The sequence below is a fragment of the Varroa jacobsoni genome, unplaced genomic scaffold (genome assembly GCF_002532875.2).
Source record: "Varroa jacobsoni isolate VJ856 unplaced genomic scaffold, vjacob_1.0 scaffold_1254, whole genome shotgun sequence".
Classification (NCBI taxonomy): Eukaryota; Metazoa; Arthropoda; class Arachnida; order Mesostigmata; family Varroidae; genus Varroa; species Varroa jacobsoni.
This window is the reverse complement of record NW_019214156.1, coordinates 25458-45896: the sequence shown is the minus strand read 5'-3', so window position 1 is coordinate 45896 and position 20439 is coordinate 25458. Positions and strand designations below refer to the sequence as shown.

Sequence of the window (20439 nt, the reverse complement as noted above, 5' to 3'; positions counted from 1 at the left end):
AACTCAAGTTATGTGGTACTATTCAAGCGTACCCACGCATGTGCCACTGCCAACGCTGATAGTGACGTGCGCCACTGCAAGCAAAAGAGGAAAAGAGTGTCTGGTAGCGCGGGTCTGCGGCCGTGTTTGGAAAAGGTCGCATAAAACCTAATTTCCGTTCCTGTCGCATTCAGAAGGGGAAGAGAAGGGCGGTTCCGGGTGGACGAGTTCGACAGTCGACAACGAAATGTAGTTGGCCACTCGCTCACTACGTATAGCACCAAACATACATAAAGTATCTTGATGGTGGATATGTATCATCTGGAGTTGTGTGTACAGCCGACGTAGTACTAAACTCTCGAGGACCCGTCCCTTTCAGTTAGTCGGAGTTCAAGTTTGCTGTCAATAGGTAATGCTTTACGTATCTAGAACTTTGCAAAGGATTGAGTTTGTCGCAAGCGGGCTGACGTAATGAAAGTCATATGTTTTTTTTTTTTCGGGTATGCAATATCGACTTAAGGTAGATCTGCTTCGACCATTCAAGAATGTATTAAACCCAGTTACAAAAAGAACGAGATTACTAGTAAACAGAGACGAGGTAATTTCTCGTGTAACAAAGTATACACTTGGTGCCCTCTATGTTGAGGTTGAGCTTTTTGACAGTCGATAAATATAAATCGCTCTTTGAGCCAGTGCTAAATCTACTACAAGTATGGTGTACAGAAACACAGTAAACAGTCGTTGATCTAGTATATTTTCAAATAATCATTTGGATAACGTTTTGCGAATGTCTGCGTGAAAAATGGTTTTCTTTCTACTTAATTTGTTTGTGCTCTTTAACATGACCGTTGGCACTCGTACTGTCCGCTAGTTCGTTAGCACTTATCGAATTCAATTTTGTTACCATTACCAAATAAGCTCGTATAAATCTGTAATGGGTCGTCTGATCGGCCCGGTAGGTGTTATCGTTTCCTTTTCCATGTATCTAATGCTCTTCATGGCAAGCTGGATGGGTAACTTAAATTAGCTTGGATCGGCAAGCGACGATCCAGTATTGTTTGTGTAAGGTGCGCTCTTTACAATGTTCACTATGTGATCCTTACGTTTTAATAGTATTCTATCGGACATATTCCTGAAGCGATCGCTAAAACTGTAGGTAGTTGGGTATCGGCAGGAAAATTCTAGTTTTTATTTATTACAGTATAAATACGCCTATTTGGCATTATTGTTACCTGTTCGTATCTGAAATCATATTTTAGAAAGGATTAGGTAACTCTGGGCAATATTGAAAATAGGCCTTTTCACGTCCAAAGCATACGTTATTTTCCACTGTGTCCTGTACAAATAGGAAGCATATGTCATTCGTAAAAGCTATACAAGGTTACACAAAATAGGCTTTTCAATAATACGCAGCTTAACAAATTTTAAAGCTAATTTCTTGGAAGTACTTCTGGAGTAGTACTCTTCGTAGTACTGGAGCGAAGATCTTTCAAAAAAGGTTCTATGCAAATAGCATTTCCTTCAAATGTTCAGTTAAAAGTGCCATCGTACGGTACACAGTTTGTCTAATTAAAAGAAGCTAATGAGAAAACATTTTACCGCCTCGTCTATAACCTGAAATCCTAAATAATACAATGGAGAAAAGTGTAGTTTTTTGAAGGAATTAACAGAACTCAAGTTGAATTTCTGTCCAAGCGTTAGGGGTTTTAATGGGTAAGCCAACAGCATACCTCAATTCAACATGCGATGTAACGTTAAGGAAAACTTCGCTTTCTAGAAATGCACACATATCATAACAAATGTTCTGTATAGACAAACATTCGATATTATACTTGTAGTTAATCAGTGTTGCGCAAATCTCTGGATTGGCATAGAATACAACAGCAGAACGATCGCTAGCCTGTTTAATCTCAAGTGAATAAAATATTCAAAACTGCAATATTGCCTATGGAAAATCTATTTGCGACGGCATAGTATTCGGCTGCCACGCGCGATTGGGCCGCCACTTGCGTGTAGTGGCGACAGCACCGGTAGCGAGGATATCTAGCGCAAATAAGCCAAGTGGCATTGTCAACTGTGGCACTGTAGTGGCGGCAAAGTGACGCACGCCAGACGACTGTTACCGCCGCCGCCGCCGCCGCCGCCGCCGCCGCCGCCGCTACTCTTACTACTGGCGCTATCGCTGTCGGCCATTTGCCCGCCACGAGAGAGGTCCATCGTGGTTGTCTTCGATGGATTCACCTGATGGCTCCGAACATCTCCGGTCATTCGTCCAGCAGCGGTGCCGTTCGAACATTTCAACCCGCTGCTTAGACAGCAGACAACAAAAACAAGAGCAGCCCCAATGTTGTAAAACGGTCTGCTGTTACTGATGCTACTTTATCGAACGAAGCGCAGGTAATTCTGCAGGGAGGTGAAATTATTGGTAGAGCCCTTGACTCATCGAAGGCTCGTGCGAATCGCTCTTTATTCCTCCGTCGACTACTTACCAGGATGTCGACTGGCAGCATCGACGTCTGCTATATTTGACGGCATCAAAAAACACGATCAATGTATTAATGGACAAACAGACGAATAGTATCTTTGGACTTGTACTTGACTATGCCGATGTTAACTCTTTGTGCCTTAATCATGGTCCACATACGTATACAGGTATAAAACTGCTATATCGATGTCCAATGTGAAATTGCCTTTGAAGCAGCAACTGTTGACGCCGGAATGAACGAGCTTGTGACACTGATCGAATGTGGCCTGCTTTGCCATCAGGAGTCCATATGGTGTCCGGGCTTCAGTCGCGCGTACGCAGGCGCCCCGCCAGAACGATACGGAGTTGCCCGCCTTTGTCCTCTTAGCACCGCGGTCTATCTTTCAGTTGGACCTGAGACTTACGGAACGTACATGAGCCACCGGTGATGCACGTACAAGAAGTAGCTTTTATTGGGTAATCTATTCAAGGGGTGGCAAGCAGCATTGACTAAGGAATTTTTCCTAGGACAGAACTGAAATGGCCGGAAAAGAAATCAATAGATACGAAGTAAGGATTCAACACAGTGTAATAGCGTTAAATCAAAAATTCACCTATAAGAAGTTTGCATTATTTCACATAAAAGGATGATTTGTACCGTCACTAATCGGGTTTGTTGTTTTATTAGGAAACAACTAGTGTCGCTGGTGTAAGCCGGACAACATGGCGAACGTTTCAGGGTGACCAGGAATTCGGTACGTATACGACATGTGCTTCGATACGCTGTTCTATCGTTTATTAAAAATTCGGCTAACAGGGGCAAAATATGGGCCGGAATGTGTCTCTAGAACCTGCATATCATTACCGCAACGCTACTTGTGGGCACCCTACGCCTGAGTTTAATTTGCTCTACACGAATGATGGCAAGTCATTAAATAGTTGGCTGGTCCTGCTTATATGATTTTTCACTATTTAATTGCTACAAATGCTGACGAATGGTGTCGTCTGTTTTTCTATATATCAGCTGTTACCAAAAGGACGTTGTTTTCTTTGCCGAAATAGTCGTCATTGTAATATATCTGTGCAACACGATAATCACAAGATATGTTAATAGCTGAATAAACCAACTTAACGGAATAGTACATTAGATATTGTACAATTATCAGTAACCCTAACATTTTTGGATGAGTTACAGTTTCCAGTAGCCTGCAGGTAAGTTTCTTGCTCAATTTACGTTTTATTTGGGTTCATACTTCGGCTATGCATATGACAGTTTATTAGTCCCCATTTACCTTACTTTGACGACAAATGTAATAAACATTTGGTCTACCGTTGTCGTGATAAGCACTGAGACTCATTGGTGGTAGCGAGATTACTACTTCTATAAATCTAAGCTATGCGAAATAGTGAATTGTAACTTTTCGAACCTTGTTCACAAGCATAGTTGTACTATTTTTGTTTTCATTTGAAATGTACATTTTGATACTTAAATGGTAATCCATTAAATAAATCCGTTGCTGTAGATACAGGGAAGGAGAACATCTTGGAAAGCAGTTGCGCCAACGTGTTGAGATTACGCCAATCTCCTACTGAAAGGTTTTCAAAACTATGAAAAAATAACTTGTAAGATCAATGTTAATTGAGTATGGTGAATGACAAGGAGCCTCTAACTGTAATTTTCTTTTGCTGTGTAAAGTAGAAACTGTTTCGCTCTCTTTATTGACATTGATTGCTCAAACCGTTCTATGTTCATCGTCTTCTTTATGTTTTGAGAGCTTTCGTTTCAGCTAGGACGAACTAGGACACTCATGGGGCTGCAGCGGATCAGTCCTGCGGTAAATCACCAAATGGAGATCATAGGCATTGCGGCTATGTATTTGCTCTCAAGCGATGTATCGCCTATTTAGTTAAATCCAACCTTTGATGTGACTATTCTATTTTCTAGCTATAATCTATTTTTTTTTTATCACGGTCACAATTCGATGCCATAATAAGTTTCTGTCAGTTCAAGCGCTAACAGGCGTAGATTTTGAGCTGCCAGTACAGCTTCAAGCATTACGTTATCAACATCTGCAGAAGATATTTATCAAGACCGAGAAAAGGTATTACGGAATGCCGGAGCATTCAAAATAGTTATATTTTGAAATACAAAATTAATGATTTTCTCATTTTTTTACCGGATAGTCTTGTATACACATAATGATTAATGTAGATAAATAATGCTAATAGTAATGGCTAAACTACAAAATAGTTTGTAGTATGTACTTCAAGTCTTAAAAATAGTTTTTTAATAATATGTTTTCCGTATTTTTCACGAAAGACCGATGCTAATTGCGGATACAACCGGTAGAGTGAATAAAACCAGTAATCCGAAATTGATCGTTGCTTAAACGGGCTTCTATCGTTTCACCCAACGTAAACCTCTTAGAAACTGTTCTTCCATTGGACACGTGCCTGATTCACTTGTCATCAATTTACTGACAAAACATAATAATAAGAACGCACCTAATTACTGACAAGTAAACAAGACCGCATTGGTTTGGCATGTGTGCTATTACCATAAAAATATACTATACGTTAGTTCCTAGTAGTAAATGACAGCTCTAGCCGCAGCTTCTCCAGATATTATGCTCTGAGATGATTTAGATTACCGCTTTCCACATCGACGTGATATCACCACTGCGACAAACAGCTCTCAAACGTGTCGAAAAGCTCTGAAATTGAACGTGTCGAGATTACGATGCGATCACCCTACATATTCTACTCGACTGGGTCAAAGTGTGTATCACGGCGGCAGCGGAGGGAGATCCAACATAAGCGTACAAGGACGTCTAGCTGCATATAATCTTGATAACTGGGAAAAAACTGCTTCGTTTAACCACAGCTCTTTGACAAAAAAGTAGGTCGTGTAACCTAAGCCGATGATGCTACACGACACGAAAATGTTGCTTGAGATCGATACCTAGCATTTAGGATTGCTATTCTATAATAATGTTTTGCATGCACAGCAGGTGAAACGTATTCAATCGATGGTCATTACCAAGAATGTTCTGGATTTAAAATTGTGGGGGATCATTACGAAAATAGAATGGTAATGCTCAGTGGTTCTCATCACCACTGACTGCCGCCTTATAATATCAGTTTGATTCTATGATATGAAACAAACATATAGTGATGACTCATATCAATCCCTGAGCAGATCGACCGCGAATATGAAAGCTATTGGGGACGTTAACTGAATACACGAACTGCATCGAGAAAAATCTACATCAGTACGCAAGCCACACATAATGAGATCCGGAAGCATTTCGAGTCTAAACTCGAGCCCGGCTTGGAACCTATTTCTGTTATGTCAGCCCCTTCTGCGTTTGGTTGCCCCCTTGCAAATGCATCTACCTCTTTTCTATTCAGCTTCTCAAAGGATGGCACCAGCTGCAAGCGATCGAAAAAGCTTGCTTCCGTGTTTCGCTCTTGTTCGGCTATCTGATAAAATGGAACTACACGGGAAGGGGACTCGACTTCGACAAAATGTTGAAACTTAAGTCAATGGCCTATAAATACGAGCGAAAAGCAAAAACTGAGCCGATGCCAACACGAGGTTTACGCTTTCATTTAGGTCAGAAAATAACGAGTAAGCACAAAACTAGGTCGAGGTTTCCGAAAAAAATACCACATGACATAAGCTTAAGTAACAAAATTGCGTTTTATAGGGGACATTGTTTGCGGCGTTAAAGAACTGTAAAACATTCGTCTGAGGCAGTCAGCCACTCACGCGGTCAGCTAGAACTGAGGTCATTACAGGAGAAGCCCTCGAATTAAATATAAAAAAAAAAAACGGAAAGTTTTGTGTGAAAAACATCTTGCACTCCTGAAGTCATAATCTTTGCCCCCATTTTTCAGCATTACTCGAATCAAAGTTGACTTCTAAAGACCTCACTGATTTACTTTTTTATCTAAAAGAGCCAATGAAAATTGCCGATAGATAGATATGTAGCTTAATTTTTGTATATAAATACATGAAAACGTGGTAGGAGAGAACTACTCGAGTAAACTAATGAATTACCAACAACATTTATTCGCAATAATATGCCCCTAGTAACTAGATTCTCAATTAGCAAACAGAGAAAAATACGCCTTACTTGTTATAACACATTTGATCGTGCTCATTCAAACGTAGTTGACAAACAATTATTTGAAATTTGCAAATGTTCTAAATGAAGACATCACATGGGATTGAAGTGTTAATTATCGCAGATCGAATTGGCGTGAGGTCGACCGTATTGTTGTATTGGAAAGCTTGGTCATAGCCTGCAGTTCAAAGCGGTGCGCGAGTCTGCCACTATAATACGAAATGGCAGAAGGGTGGAGCAGGATCAGGATAGCCACAGAATTTCCTCCAGTATAGCGGTACATATAAAAGTATTAGAGGGAAGCAAAGCCGAACAGTACATGGACCCTAAGTACTTAGCCGTAATCACTGCTAGAAATGTAGCGGGATAAAATCTTTGAGATACATTATTGAGTACGTTATTCCAATAAACATAGGGCTCTGAAAGCCTCTAGGCCAGCCAACAGGGGACAAGGGTACGACATTATGGAGTGGATTAAAGTGTGACGTCCGAGTATGTTGTGTCACACTGTCCAGCGACTATAGGGAAGATTTTGTAGCGAGCGACAAAGTAGAATAGATATTTGTAAAATATTAAATGCTACGAATAATCTTTTTCACTTGCTGAATAGAAAAAGATACAAACTAACTGTATACCTTGTTACTGCGTGTTCCTGTGGTATCGGCGGAATAGGACATTCTCTGAGTAGGCGATTAGCTTTTGTGGGGCCAAAGATATATTCAGTAGATCGGCCTAAGTAGATCTGGCCTCTTGGATTAAGCCAATGTCTAGTTACGCTTACCCCATATAACAGAAGCAGATATTTGTAATAAACTGGCTAAGACAGTTTGATAGAATGAGACAACCAGTCCCCAGTCGAATGCCGGCTTCGGAGATAATCGATGTGCGCGAATGGCGAATGTGTATAAACACGTAGCCATTTTTCATACAGGCTGACCTTCCAGCTCGATCGATTCAGATTTGAGGTAGTGTAGTACAATTATTACTGTCGCCTAACTAAGCACAACAGTTATTCAAAGGCCTTAGCTGATGCTGATGACTTGAGCGTGACTCGAAGCACACCGACCACGAAGAAACTTAGTATGCCGGTAACGTACATCTACGTCTCGCCGTGTGTAATATTTACCATGTCAGAGTTTTATGCAAGTCGGTGTCGACTACGGCACAAAATGGGATTGTACAAAAGATTTGTTAGCAGAATCACGAGCTTTACGGTCGACGTAGGTAACCAATCGGTGTTATTGATGGTGTGAAAAAAAATTTTAAAAATGGTTAATGTTAATGGTTAATAATATCAGTTGTATTCTACGAAAGCACACAGATTTATGATGTTTCACTTACTATTACTAGCGATCTTAAAATAGCAGGTCGTTTTCTAGCCTTCAAAGGCGGTAGGATAACCGTCGCAGGCCAATACTTGTGTGAAAGGCATTGAAGGCGAGTTAACGAGGTGCTTACGGTCCGACAAAGCAGTTGTTTAAAATCTCTATTTGTATTTTTTCACGTCTTTCCATATCATGAATAGATAGATATCAGGACTACTAATATGTGATAGCGTAAGGTCTAGACAGCTAGGTCACACCTGATGAAGGAAACTGTAAATTGTTATATTTAGCTCTAATTTACCACGAGCAATCATACATATGAACGTTATAGATTTCGTTTTTCACTCTTTGTAAGCTAACCATTAACTACTAATCCAAATCGTAAATCGTCCCTAATGGCTAATTACATGTCGACGTTGGCAAATTGTTGGAATCTGAGTGGACTAGCGCGCGTAGAAGACAGGAAAGACAACAGGATATAATAGAGGGGTCGGTCTTCCTTTGGTCTAGATTGGGGACCAGGTTATCGTTGTTATGATTATAGTTGTGGAATGAGTTGGTTTTGTACGATGGGTTAGTAGGAATACGCCGGACGTAAAAGTTGACAAGGGAAAAAGCTGTTGTTAAGAATGCGTGGCTGTGCTCGTGGGAGGTGTAACATATTTCCAGCAGCCTTGCCTTTATTGCTGGTTCTCTGAACAGTGACTGAATAGAGCAAGGCAGCCAGCAAAGGATCGTGCCTGGACACGTGGACCTGCCGGACCTTGCTTAAGTTCTGAGGTATGCGTGTGCTGTGCGCCCTCCTTACTCGTTCACTACGAGCTTATCCATGGACTGTTGGGTCGGGCGTTGTTGAAGCTAAAAGAAATGTCATCGAAACGAGAAAGTCGAGGTCTGCGCACGAGTCTGCCGCCACCAGTCCTGAGCGGGTGTTTCGCCTGATATTCATATCTGAAACTGTCGGCAAGCATCTCTGGCAGAAACGGACTAGGAAGAACGAGAATTTGGTGCCCGCGAGATCTCATTGGTCACGTCTCGGTTTGGGCGCCACACGCAAGGAGCGTATGCACACAAACACTGTAGTTTTTGATCGTGGTGGCCGTCTGAAGATAGAGAGTTTATTTTGCTGAGAACGGGCAGACTCTGCACTGCATGATATGCTTATGTCGTCTCTACAGTTTTCGCAAGGAGCAATGGGAGCGTCTAGGAGGAATTAAGGCAAGTGACTTGTAGGGTGACGCTCTACGATACTGCCGCTGACGTACGACCTATTCGATGTCGAAGTAAGCAGAATAAGGTTTAATGTGGAATAAATCGGATGCCACGGCCGCCTGTGTTATATTGACGACTCAGGGTTTTTGAGGTGTAGTAATTTAGCAGAATATAGGTGGGATTTAGCGGAAATATTATCAAATAGAAGAGGTAGGATAAATCGGCACGACGGATCTGAAAAAATTAAATAAATGAAAAGTTACATGTAGTAGTTCACAAAAAATAGAAAGAACGATAATGTTATTCTAAATTAAATAATTTACCGACTATAATGTGCATGTACCTGCTTAGTATATTTTATATTCATGGTTCGAATGATCGGGGAAGGTTTTAGAAGCATAGCATGAGCTATAAGGGTTTGTCTGCCGATGCTGCTACTGCTGCGTGTCTGTAGTGTCCAAGCAATTGTACACACGTTGACATATGAGACATGTCTAGATATGCTTCGAGAGCTCTGCCTTTCCATAGTCGCTCTGAGGGTGTACACCCTCTACGAACGCAGTAAAACATGCTTTTTTTTTTTTTATGTATTCATGTAAAATGAGTATTTCGTAATACCAGTATCGAACATTTTTTTAATTTTCACTGAAAATATTCCGGCGAATAGACAAACTTACAGTGAATAACATCAGCGTGCAATTGACGTTACGCAAATTGAAAAATGCTTGTTAATCCCCCCACTGCGGACTGCGACCGAATGCAGCTAGTAGATAATCACAACAAACGTATTCCTGCGGATCGCGTCTATTACCCTATATGCTTCTTAGTAGTAATAGTTTCTATCATGAAATATGGAGTATTTCATCTGTTCTGTGCGAATAGCGAATTCTGATTCTCTGCGTCCCGGCGCCGCTTAAATGCAACTTTTCGTTTGCTTTTTTCCGTGCAGTCTTCTTACCTTCATTAGGCAACTTCGACAGCCTGGAACTAGGAGGAACTGTCCGGCAGCTATCCACGTGGTCCTTTTTTTTTTGCTCTTACTTACGCTATATTGGTCTCCACTTAGCCATTTCGCTCTTTCTGTAGTCCTAACGGAGGATAAGAGTCTGTATTTTAGGACCGTAACAAAAAATAAATAGGTCGAATGGACTAAGACAGTTGGCGGATGGTCTCTACCTAGCCTCTATTTTGCATCCACCGAGTTCCGTGTGTCGAATTCATGCGTTGAACTACTACACCATCAACGAAACAAACGCGCCGTCAGCCTCATAGACACCCATCAAAATGTCCGCTCGACGACAATAGACGTGTGCTTGGCGTTTTTCGAAGCCGCTCACTCTTCGTTAATTCTACCTATTCAATCTTCTTCTGTGCTTTAGGTTGCAAAAGCTTTGAAGAAGAAAAGAGAAACTGGGGTAACGAGTATTAGCGAAAGCAGTATAACAGCGAAATACGGGGGCAGTAGTCACAGAGGTACGCTATAAAGAAATGCGACACAGTTGAAACCTTAAGGCACGTCAAAGTCGTCCAGACATCTATAGACCTATAGCCTGGCTATTACAAAATGCCTAACCAGCATGCACCTACGACCTAGATAGACTCCATTGCTTCCATGACTTTTCCTAGCGTTAGTGGGATCGTGGAACCCAAGGCTCACTGGTTCTGTTTGAATATATCGCCACTGTTGCTTAGATCTCATTCGACCCTCTCCGCCATGTTTCTAACACCAGTCGACACAGGGACGGCAGCAATCGACTTGGTTGCATCACGACCGACGAACAACAGTGGAGTTATCGTCAAATGAAGCATACGATGGTCAATACGTACCTCACAGTTAGATTTCTAGTTTAGCTTTCGTATGAATCATAAAGGAAAGAAACAAGAAAAATAGGGAGAGATGTGGTAGCATTGGATATTTGGTTTTCTAGTTGTTCACCGCCGTATCATTTCGTTCGTGTCCCTAGCGAGGTATGTTATCGTCTTCGCTTGCCATTTAGCTATCTGGCTGTAGTCGGTCACTGACTATATATGAGTCTGGGGACCTCAGCTTTCCTCTCTCAGAGTTTGAGAGTCTGGCCGAATGAATATATCGTTGTAGTTGCCGCCACTGCTCCCGTTGGCGTTGCTGTTGTCGTTGTTATTGTCATCGTCGTGCTTGTCGCTGCTGAATACCGCCACATGAATGAGGCACACTATTAACAAAGCGTCACGTCAGTAAAACACTCATGCATGTCAGATCTTCCACTATCGTAGGCACAATATAGGAAAGACAGAGCGGTAGAAATGTCAAAAGTTAGCCGAAGCAGCAGCACCGCTAGATTTGTATGCATTTCAACTGAGGTCTACGTACATAGAGAAGCGTGCAGTATAGTTGCCATAGCTAAAATGAATAAGCATCTTTCAACTAGGTAACCTTATTATCGTGCACCTCCGACTCCCAGGCCTTTGATTGTTCAATGGTATGCATCATTGGGTTTATTCCGCCTCTGAGATCAAATTGGCTTGAGTGCCTCAACAACAGAAAACCCAAAGACAATTCACGTATGTATTTCTCTTGCCGACGATATACTAACAGATATTTATTTACGCGATTGCCGGTATATCCGCCTGTGCCTAGTTGGTATTATAATATTGGCCAGCTTTCTTCTAACCAGCGCCTCTCCTTCGTGGCAAGTCGAGATGAATCATCAGAAGTTTTTATGGAAATTAAGGAAGTTCAGAAATTAAACGTATGCTTTGAAATTCGACCGGATTATCCTCCATTAAGAAGTTAAAGTTTAAAATGAATGAACTCTCAAATACAACTCCATAACTACATCGTTTTGGACTTTATGTTTACTGAAACAAGTTTATTTAAATGACTTTATTGTAAGATATACCGAAAAGTTTTGTCTCGAGATGGACAATATATACGCAGTCAAACATTTCGCCGGGTGGTAAGTAAGGACATGAACATTTTTTATTAAAAATTAATTTTTACTAAAAATAATACAATATTTACAGACTAAATATCTAAAATCGAAGAAGTTTCAAATGGTTTTATCGACAAGCCTCACAAAAACAGCTTGCTAATGGGCACTTGATTTAATCGTGCGATCGAATCGCTAGTATCAAAATAGCCGAAGATCAATAAGGTAAAGGGAAGTCAACCATTTTAACGGCAAAGACAACAACAAAAATAACTGCAGCTATCTGAAGTTCCTCTCATTGAAGCTGATTTAATCAATGAGTGCGGAAGCTCTGAATGAGTTGAGATCAGAGTCATTAACGGCGTCCTATCTACTGATTTTGTCGCATAACGTCAGCATGTCTTCGCATAGGCTCGTTTGCGTGTTCCGTATAGGATTGACGTCAACGCCCCCCTGTTCGCCATTATAATGCTACCTACAACGCACCGAGAGAACGCAATTGCCTGGGAGTCCAGATTGCCAGTATCACATTGTTACGCTGATAACCGTCTGCTTGCCAATGACAAGCTTGAATATAAATCTGTACAATTTCACACGTGTGTCTATCTATAAAATCGAAATCGCTCTCGGCTCAGTTTCTATCAGCTTCTGCCAATAAAGGCAAAAGAAGAATTTTCAATGAAGCACACACGCAACAACGGTGCGGGAGAAAACAGGAACAACACAGGGCTGTCGAGCTGTCGTGATGGGTGGTCTATGAATTGAAAGCCATTCTTCACCGAAATTGAGTCAGCGACGTGTACGTACACGATCGTCTTCGCCATCATCGTGAGGCGATAGGCCGTTAATGGCTCACTTCAGCACAAAATGCTTTTCATCAATAGATTACTCTAGTAGTAAAGTGGAGAGTTAAAATCAATGTTAACATTACGCCGCTTGATACTTCATTTTGCATCCTTATCTCCACACACACAGGTATACATATGTATATATATATAAAACAGGAGCAATCTCAGTATGTTTCATGGGAGATGGTACCCTTAGATACAAGAAAATTATCGAAGTTTATTGGTGAATAGAAGGAAGCTGCTGATTCTTCAAACAATCTTCCATTCAATTTTAGATTCCGTTTAAGAGTAGAGGTAATGTTTACAATGCTGTTGAGCCATACTACATAACTAAAAAGTTGTGTTTCTTGATAAACAGGTGTCAATAGATAGATTTTGTTAGCTTTCAGTACCCAATATACTTCGTATATACAGTAGAAATAGTATTTTGAATGCATCTGCAAGACTCCTTCTACTATATTTGTCTAAACTATATAACGCATCAGTGTAGCAATAGAGCCTAACGTCTGCAGTGTACCGCCGTGTTGTATATTTATAGTGTACTTCAACGTAATCGTTATTTCAGTCAGTCGGATTAGCAGTGCCTTAACCAGTCTATGTGATTCAGTCTACGGTATGTCAAATGGCTGCAATCTTATTAGTCATTAAGGAAGACCAAAAATACTGTGATACTGATCCGTAGTTAGCTTCAACAGAAATATACTATACATTTATTATACCGTAACATAGCCATTTGATAATAGAATGCTACCTAGCGCTTTGTCACTTTTTGAGTTAGTAATAGAATTAACATATTATATTGGCTTAAAGTATCGAACCATGGACTTAGCCGACTCTTACGGTGTAACAAACTACTACGCAAATTCATTTTCGGTCGAGCTCTTCCCAGGCAGGTTTATACTTATGTGTACTTTTTTGCGCTGCGGGGCCTCGGCTTATGCCACTGAAGCAATGATAACCTGTCTGTGACTTTAAAATGTTATTTTTCAGCATTCAATACGACTAAGCTGATAGACGGATATCAATACGAACCTCTTAGCCAGGCCGCCGGCGGCAAGTTTCATAGTCCTCCGTCGTCACAATGCCCCCTATGCGTTACTCTTGGTCACCTTCTACACCCTTTCGGGCTGACTAATGCTGAACGACGTCTGTCTGTGCCAAGAGTGGCAAGGTATATTTGTGAAACCGCTTCGTTTCCATGTTCTCTCATTGTCTTCTTCCTTCTCTTTAAAGATTTTCTCTTCTTGTGCTGCTTACACACTAATATTTTGCTAAATTGCAAGGAAAACCACATTCTGACACAGTATACAGGATATTTTTCCGGACCATGAGCGTCTAGTGGTTTTGAATATCGTAAGCCCGAAGCCTCTTCCACAAGAACGTCGAAAAAGGAACATGGGCATGTATGCAGAGTAGGTAAACGTCAGGCGTTGACAGAACGTCTTGCGCCCTCGTTCACTAGCAGGAGATTAAAAGATAAATTGGGATCTTTTTCATGAAGGTTTTCAGAGAACAATAGCTAAGAGTTCGGTTAGGTTAAGGGACGGAGGCAACATTCTCGCGATAAGAAAGAGAGTCTAGTAAGGTCTTTGTTTCTGCGTGCTGCTTCTCATCAATGCAAACTGTTTATGTGAGCGATGACTGCTATTGGAATAAAAGGCGGAGAACGGCCATGAGAGCCCTCGACATTGTTTAGGTTAGGCGAAGGTGCCGAGGATTACCACAATGACAAAGAGCCAACGGGAACGGCGTGACGAGACTGCTTCGACGGGCAAAAGCAGCAGTGGGAGGGCGCTAGCAAACGCGATAGCAGTGGGTTCGTAGCTCAACACAACGGGACGGCAGGAGTTCGTTACCTAAAGTCGCTTTGAGCGAACGAACGAGTTTAGTTGAAGAAACAGCCCATTGACAACAGTAAAGGTGTAGTCGGTCTTGGTTCCAAGTAGAAGGAGACGGCTTCAGCGCGTGATTCGACGGGTCGGTGAACCCAATCCTCAGAAAATCTCCGGCCGCGAACGCAGGGAAAGGCAGAGAAAGACAGTTACTTTGAGCTTAGCATTGATCATTCAAATTTTGTTTTCACCATTCACAACAAGCGATGTGCTACGCTTTTCTCAGTTGGTTCTATGATATTATCTGGTGCTGACGGATGGATAAAATCCAACGGACACTTTTGTGGCATCAAAAGCATTAGAAAAGACCGTGTAGCTTCATTATTATTTTGACTTCGCAAAAGAAAGAGAGGACGAGTGTTACGAGCTGGGGAGGGCTTTGATAGGGTGTGCTGTGGTCATTTGGCACTGATGTCACAATGCTATTCGAAGCTATGGGCCCGTAAGTGACTTGATATGAGCCTGATCGAAAGAACAACAAAAAGGATTCGACGAAGACGTCAGGTCATTCAGGCGTCTACAGCACCGTACAAGTTACGAGTCGTATTACAATACGGTACTCGCCCTATAATCGCACCAAACGAGAGGAGATGTGATCTCAAATACAGCGGAGTACATTTAGAAATAGTCACACCTTGCTTCAGCTGGTGAAGCAACAATCCAACACTTGTCCCTCATAGGATGTCATGAGTAAGTTAAAATTAAGCCAACGCTCTCTTAGAGAATTACCACCAATCATGCGTATGTTTTTGCTATATGGTCTAGACTCTTAACAATAAACTAGCACATGTAAAGCAAATGGCCACATTTCCATTACCTTGTATTACTTCGATAACACACATGTAGCACATAACGTGTTCATATCGACGATCTGTCGGTATCAGTACAAGCTAGTAAGTAGCGGACTGGCAGTTCGTTATTGAGTCATTTAATAAATACGCAACCTAGTAGGACACCCGTATATTGCTGTCCTCTTCAAAAAGACTCAGGGCTAGTAAGTAATGGCCACTCCTCAGGGAACGTCATCAGAGAGCAAGTAACACAACCCACAACTCGACAACCAGTAATGTCCACTGTTGCCTGAGTAACCCGTAACATTTATCTAGCTTTGCGACTTTTAGCAAGTAAGAACAACATAATCGAGAAAATGCTGCTTCCTCAACTTAGCGGAGACGGTACGACACAAGCTATAAAATAACGTAACTGCATTTTGAGCTGTCTGTCACTTTCATCGTGTCTCGTGATGTTTTGCGCCTCAAATCGAATGAAGTTCCCGATCTGCCAAGCCTTCAAACCTTCGATATAAGCCTAGTCCATAAAAAATCTGTATGGAATTGACAGTCTAAAATGTTTCAACCTCAGATAAGGCAAAAATGACACAGGTAAGAACTCGTCTTGAATGTAACAATGACGAAAGACAAATACACCGCTTTACTTTCAGCGTTCCCACTTCGCCGTACGATGCTGATCGACTCTGTTCTGAATCCCTGCTGGTTTTCAACATTTACGACGTTTACTCGATGTGCTGCTTTACCATCGCTAGCGGGTCCGTTTGTCGCCGTCAGGCCCTTCAATCAAAGCGAATTATCCTAAAACAGAGCTGAGACTCGTGTTAGCAATTACAAATGAACTAGTTTTTTCGTCATCGCTCAATCCATCGATGACAATCGCTAGTCTCCCAGACTACAGCCTAAACTTGCTTCCTCTCAGCCATCTCCGCCCAGGTCAACATCGATGGTCTTCTTTGTTGTGTCTGATTCGAACAATTCATCTTAACGGTCCTAATCTAATTTTCGTTTGTAATTCTCGGGTCTTTTCTGCCACGTCGTCTGGCACGTGGCGCGATAATTTAAATCACGGAGTCGTCATTAGCTATTCACAATCGCTAGAGGTACCCACCGCTCGAAAAAAACGTCTGCCGGCTTTACACAGCAGCTGAGCACCACCACTGCGGCCTAAAAGGCAATACTGCTATCGGCGACAGGAGGCGTACATATCGACTGCCTAATGCAGGACAGCGGGGCAGAACTATTATCAACAACATCTCTACGATAGCATGAGGAAATCTGCGGCGGGCAAGATCGCTGCTGCGCGCGAAGGATTGCATTTAACCTACCTGTTCTAAATACCTCTCATCATACGTATCGTTGGCTATAGCTTAAAAAAAGCTAGAGGAAAATGTGTAGGCAGGTATGATCTTCATTTTGGCTTGTTGGCACTGAGCGTGCCGCTCTGATGCTGCTGCTGCCACCGCCAATTAAGCAACGAGTCTATGAAGCAGTCGCAGGAGCGAAGTGCGCCAGTCAAGAAATACGCTCCGCGACGGATGATCGCATGATGGACGAGCGTGGCTTCCACTAATAGTTGGATCCGATTGGATTCTAGTGGCTGTAAGGTCGATTCGATTTCTTGCTTTCCTTCTTCTATTTTTCGTTTTTCTTATGCTGGGTGTTTTTTTTTGCGGCTACGGCTGCTACTATTGCTGTTTTGTTATTCTACGTAGTGGCTGTGTTATTCGATGGATCTAACCACAAGGACAGATGGGATAGATGAAAAACACTGGAGCTGGCTGTCGGCTGCTGTTTGACTGCTCTGTATCAATTCAACCGCCGCATCGGATGTCATCCGACGTCCTATACCACCGCAGAAGCAGTTATATTACGTCAGGTCAGAGATCTTGTGGATATTCGACTTGCTGTAGCCGGCATCGCTGCCGCTGCTCAGGATATTGGCAGTACCGGATACCGAATAGCGAATGGCTATGATGACGAGAATGAGCGACTATTGACGGTGTATGAGCGGATTGACTGAAGCGAGAGGCGTCTCGTCTGGCGCGTGTATTCGTAGATATGAAACGAATTTACTTACCAAAGACTCCTAACGCATATCTTCGAATATATAGGTGTAGTGATGGGCGTGTATATCTGTAAGCGTACGTATTTTCTACGTTAAATTTCAAATCTGACTTATTTGTGTGGGTCAGAATTAAAATGGACGGTTCTTCTTTTGTAATTTGACAACTGGAAATAGACCACTGGAATAATGTGCTTGTGGCACAAAGAATAGCAGAACGCATTGCGTATACATCGGTGTGGCCTAGAGATTGCCAACATCGCTAAATGGTGACCGATGCACAGAACTACCATTTCTATTATTGGATATTGATGCAAACATTCAACTATTCCATAAAGGTCTTTTATTTTTGTGCTATCTTGAAAGGTTGTGCTTGTAATAGAAAAGGCACGCGTCGAAGGTATTCTGCATTAACAACAAGAACACGTGACCATTATAACGATACATAGGCAAATAGGTAAGAAGCAAATGGCCAGGTAATAGGCTCGTAGCTACCTGTTATGCCGGAAACGTTGATGCCGAAACTTGTAAGAGCGCTTAACGAGGCTGGCAGCAAACTCGAGAAGAGGGCATACCATTGCTGGCCATCAGGATTAGTACACGAAACGACGAGAATTGAGCCTGTGTGCATCCAACAGGAAGGCTTTAACCATTATTATTCATAGCAGCGAGTCTGATCAGTTGCTAACTGTAGGCCGTTACCTGCAGAGGAGGCCATCATCTTTATTAGGCTGAAAATACGGTTCGCACGGTTTTTCTTTGAAGGCCTGATTATACTGCAAGATAGCATTGATGATCTAATGTTATTGGAAATTTCGAACGACTCATCTATGATTGCTGCCTTTTTTTTTGAGATCGACACACGTAAACGGTTTCATGCTTCTAATTAAACCAAAAAAACGCATTCTGTATCGGTTTAGTTTGTAGTTCGTAGTTGAAATCAAGTTTATTACGTGGACAAAGTATGATTTCAAACCGGGAAAATACTGGGATGCTTAATGTAAACCGAACCAGTCTTTTACTAACACACTGGAAAAGTGAACGGACCTTTATATCATTGTTCGATTTGTTTTCATTACACTTGGCAAGTTTAAAGCAAAAACCCTGAAAAAGAAAAAGTCAGAAAATTTTCTGCAAATTTACCTTTCAACTTCTAATCAAAGTTCATTTTTTTAACCGTTATTTCTATTTCCTTACGCTAGATGGAAAGCTTCGTTAGGACAGAGATGCTTAATATTAGAGATGCTAAATACAGTGACGAACTTATAGCTTCTTCTCGAATAAACAAAAGCAATTCCCCAAGCAACTCCTAGTTGCCTTCTCTTATTTTTCCTCTCAATTGTTATTTATCTCTCAACTCACCTTGGAGCTTGTTAGAATTAAGTAAGGGTTGGAATGAAAATTAGACATACTGATAACCCAAACATTTTAATAATGTCTAAATAATAAACTATACGTTTTAGCGCATTGTACATTGTATGTGCACGTAACAGAATGTTGAGCTTCATTTGTTCGCAGATTTGTGAATCTGAGTATATCTTAGGCCGATTCAAATTGTTGTAAGGGAAAAAATTATGTTCTGGCAGACAAGAAACGGCAAGTTAAAATACTAACGTTTACTTGAAACATTTAAGTTTACGTTATTGGACCAAGTGCTGGAATTGGATTCGTAATATTACAAAACGTCAGGAAGTTGCGGCATTCTTGACGCTGATAAAAGTTGGTAGCTTGATACATCGCCTTCGAACCTGAAAGACTTGATTTTGGAAACTTATGCGGCGACTGAGACAAAACGATTGGCAGTTTTTGTCATCTTTGACATCGTCCATCTAGATCGACCTAGTTGCAATCATAGTTGACGAACGGAATCGTTGCGCTCACTCGTAACGCACCTGCAAATGTTTCCTTTAAAGGGCAGTGCACACGCCCGTACAGGTTGGGACTTGAAATTATCGATCCCCTTACTTTTCCTCTCTGACGTATGGTAATTGTTGCCGCCGGAGCTTCACATAATCCACACAACCGGAGATACGATTACTTACTATCGATGCTAAAAAGTTTACCAACGAATTCTACAATCCCTAGTTCACGTAGCTAGCATCGCAATCGGCAGCGTAATTTAGGTCTGCCGAACTTTTCGAATGATTCACTTTAGTCACTACAGTTTTACATCACAAGCAATAATAAAGTTCGCTGCGGCAGTGTTTTCAGGTATCAATGGAATCGAGTGTCAATGCCGTTGCCCGTAGAGTAAAGCACGCGATTCCTTAAGGAGGCATTGGACCATGTGGAAGCAACACGTCGTACACATCAGCTTAGCCAGCCCAGCCTTCTGCTTCGTTATCCAGTCCGGCTCAAATGTTTATAAATTCACATTGAGACGTTGTCTTTGCGCGTGAGGCTAAACTATTATATAGTTTCTGCGTTTGCTACAGCTTGGCCTGTGGTGACAACTCGAGCAACAGTACTTAGTTCGGATCATTCCCACAGATGGCGCTACATGTGTAAAGTAAAACTTGCTTTTGATCTGCAAGGATATGAATTTTATTATGTTTCTGCTAACTATGGGCAAAGTGTTTATCATCTTGATTAGTAACATATTCTAACACTAACTGTGCTGTCGGCTATTGGCTGACCTTGCTGCTTTTAATCTATATAAATATTTGCGCTGCTCCATTGCTGTGAGTTGTCATTTATTTATAACCATAACTTTTGAAATTTAGGTTGTCGACTGTATACCCAACGTTATATGCAACGCAATATCAAATTTTCTTATTTAGCTTCTAGTAATCTTCTTATATTTGCCTTAGAGTAGTTGCGTGTTATA

General features: G+C 41.6%; 2 long non-coding RNA genes across 8 annotated transcripts; one reads left to right on the top strand and one right to left on the bottom strand.

Annotated features, from left to right (window-relative positions):
• Nucleotides 1–2149: 2149 nt before the first annotated feature.
• On the top strand, nt 2150–4834 carry LOC111268082 (uncharacterized). 6 transcript variants are annotated; one of them, XR_015314053.1, is made up of 3 exons: nt 2194–2376; nt 2681–3013; nt 3132–4834. It is a non-coding gene; the product is annotated as an uncharacterized LOC111268082 (long non-coding RNA). The 6 variants fall into 6 exon arrangements; XR_002684993.2 differs by having other exon boundaries at nt 2678–3013; XR_002684992.2 differs by having other exon boundaries at nt 2632–3013.
• Nucleotides 4835–8230: 3396 nt separating this feature from the next.
• LOC111268083 (uncharacterized) lies at nt 8231–19795 on the bottom strand. Of its 2 annotated transcripts, none has more exons than XR_002684996.2 (4): nt 19505–19795; nt 18108–18314; nt 17628–17683; nt 8231–9344 (listed from the first exon to the last, which is right to left on the bottom strand). It is a non-coding gene; the product is annotated as an uncharacterized LOC111268083 (long non-coding RNA). The 2 variants fall into 2 exon arrangements; XR_015314052.1 differs by having other exon boundaries at nt 18108–18233.
• Between the last annotated feature and the right edge of the window lie 644 nt (nt 19796–20439).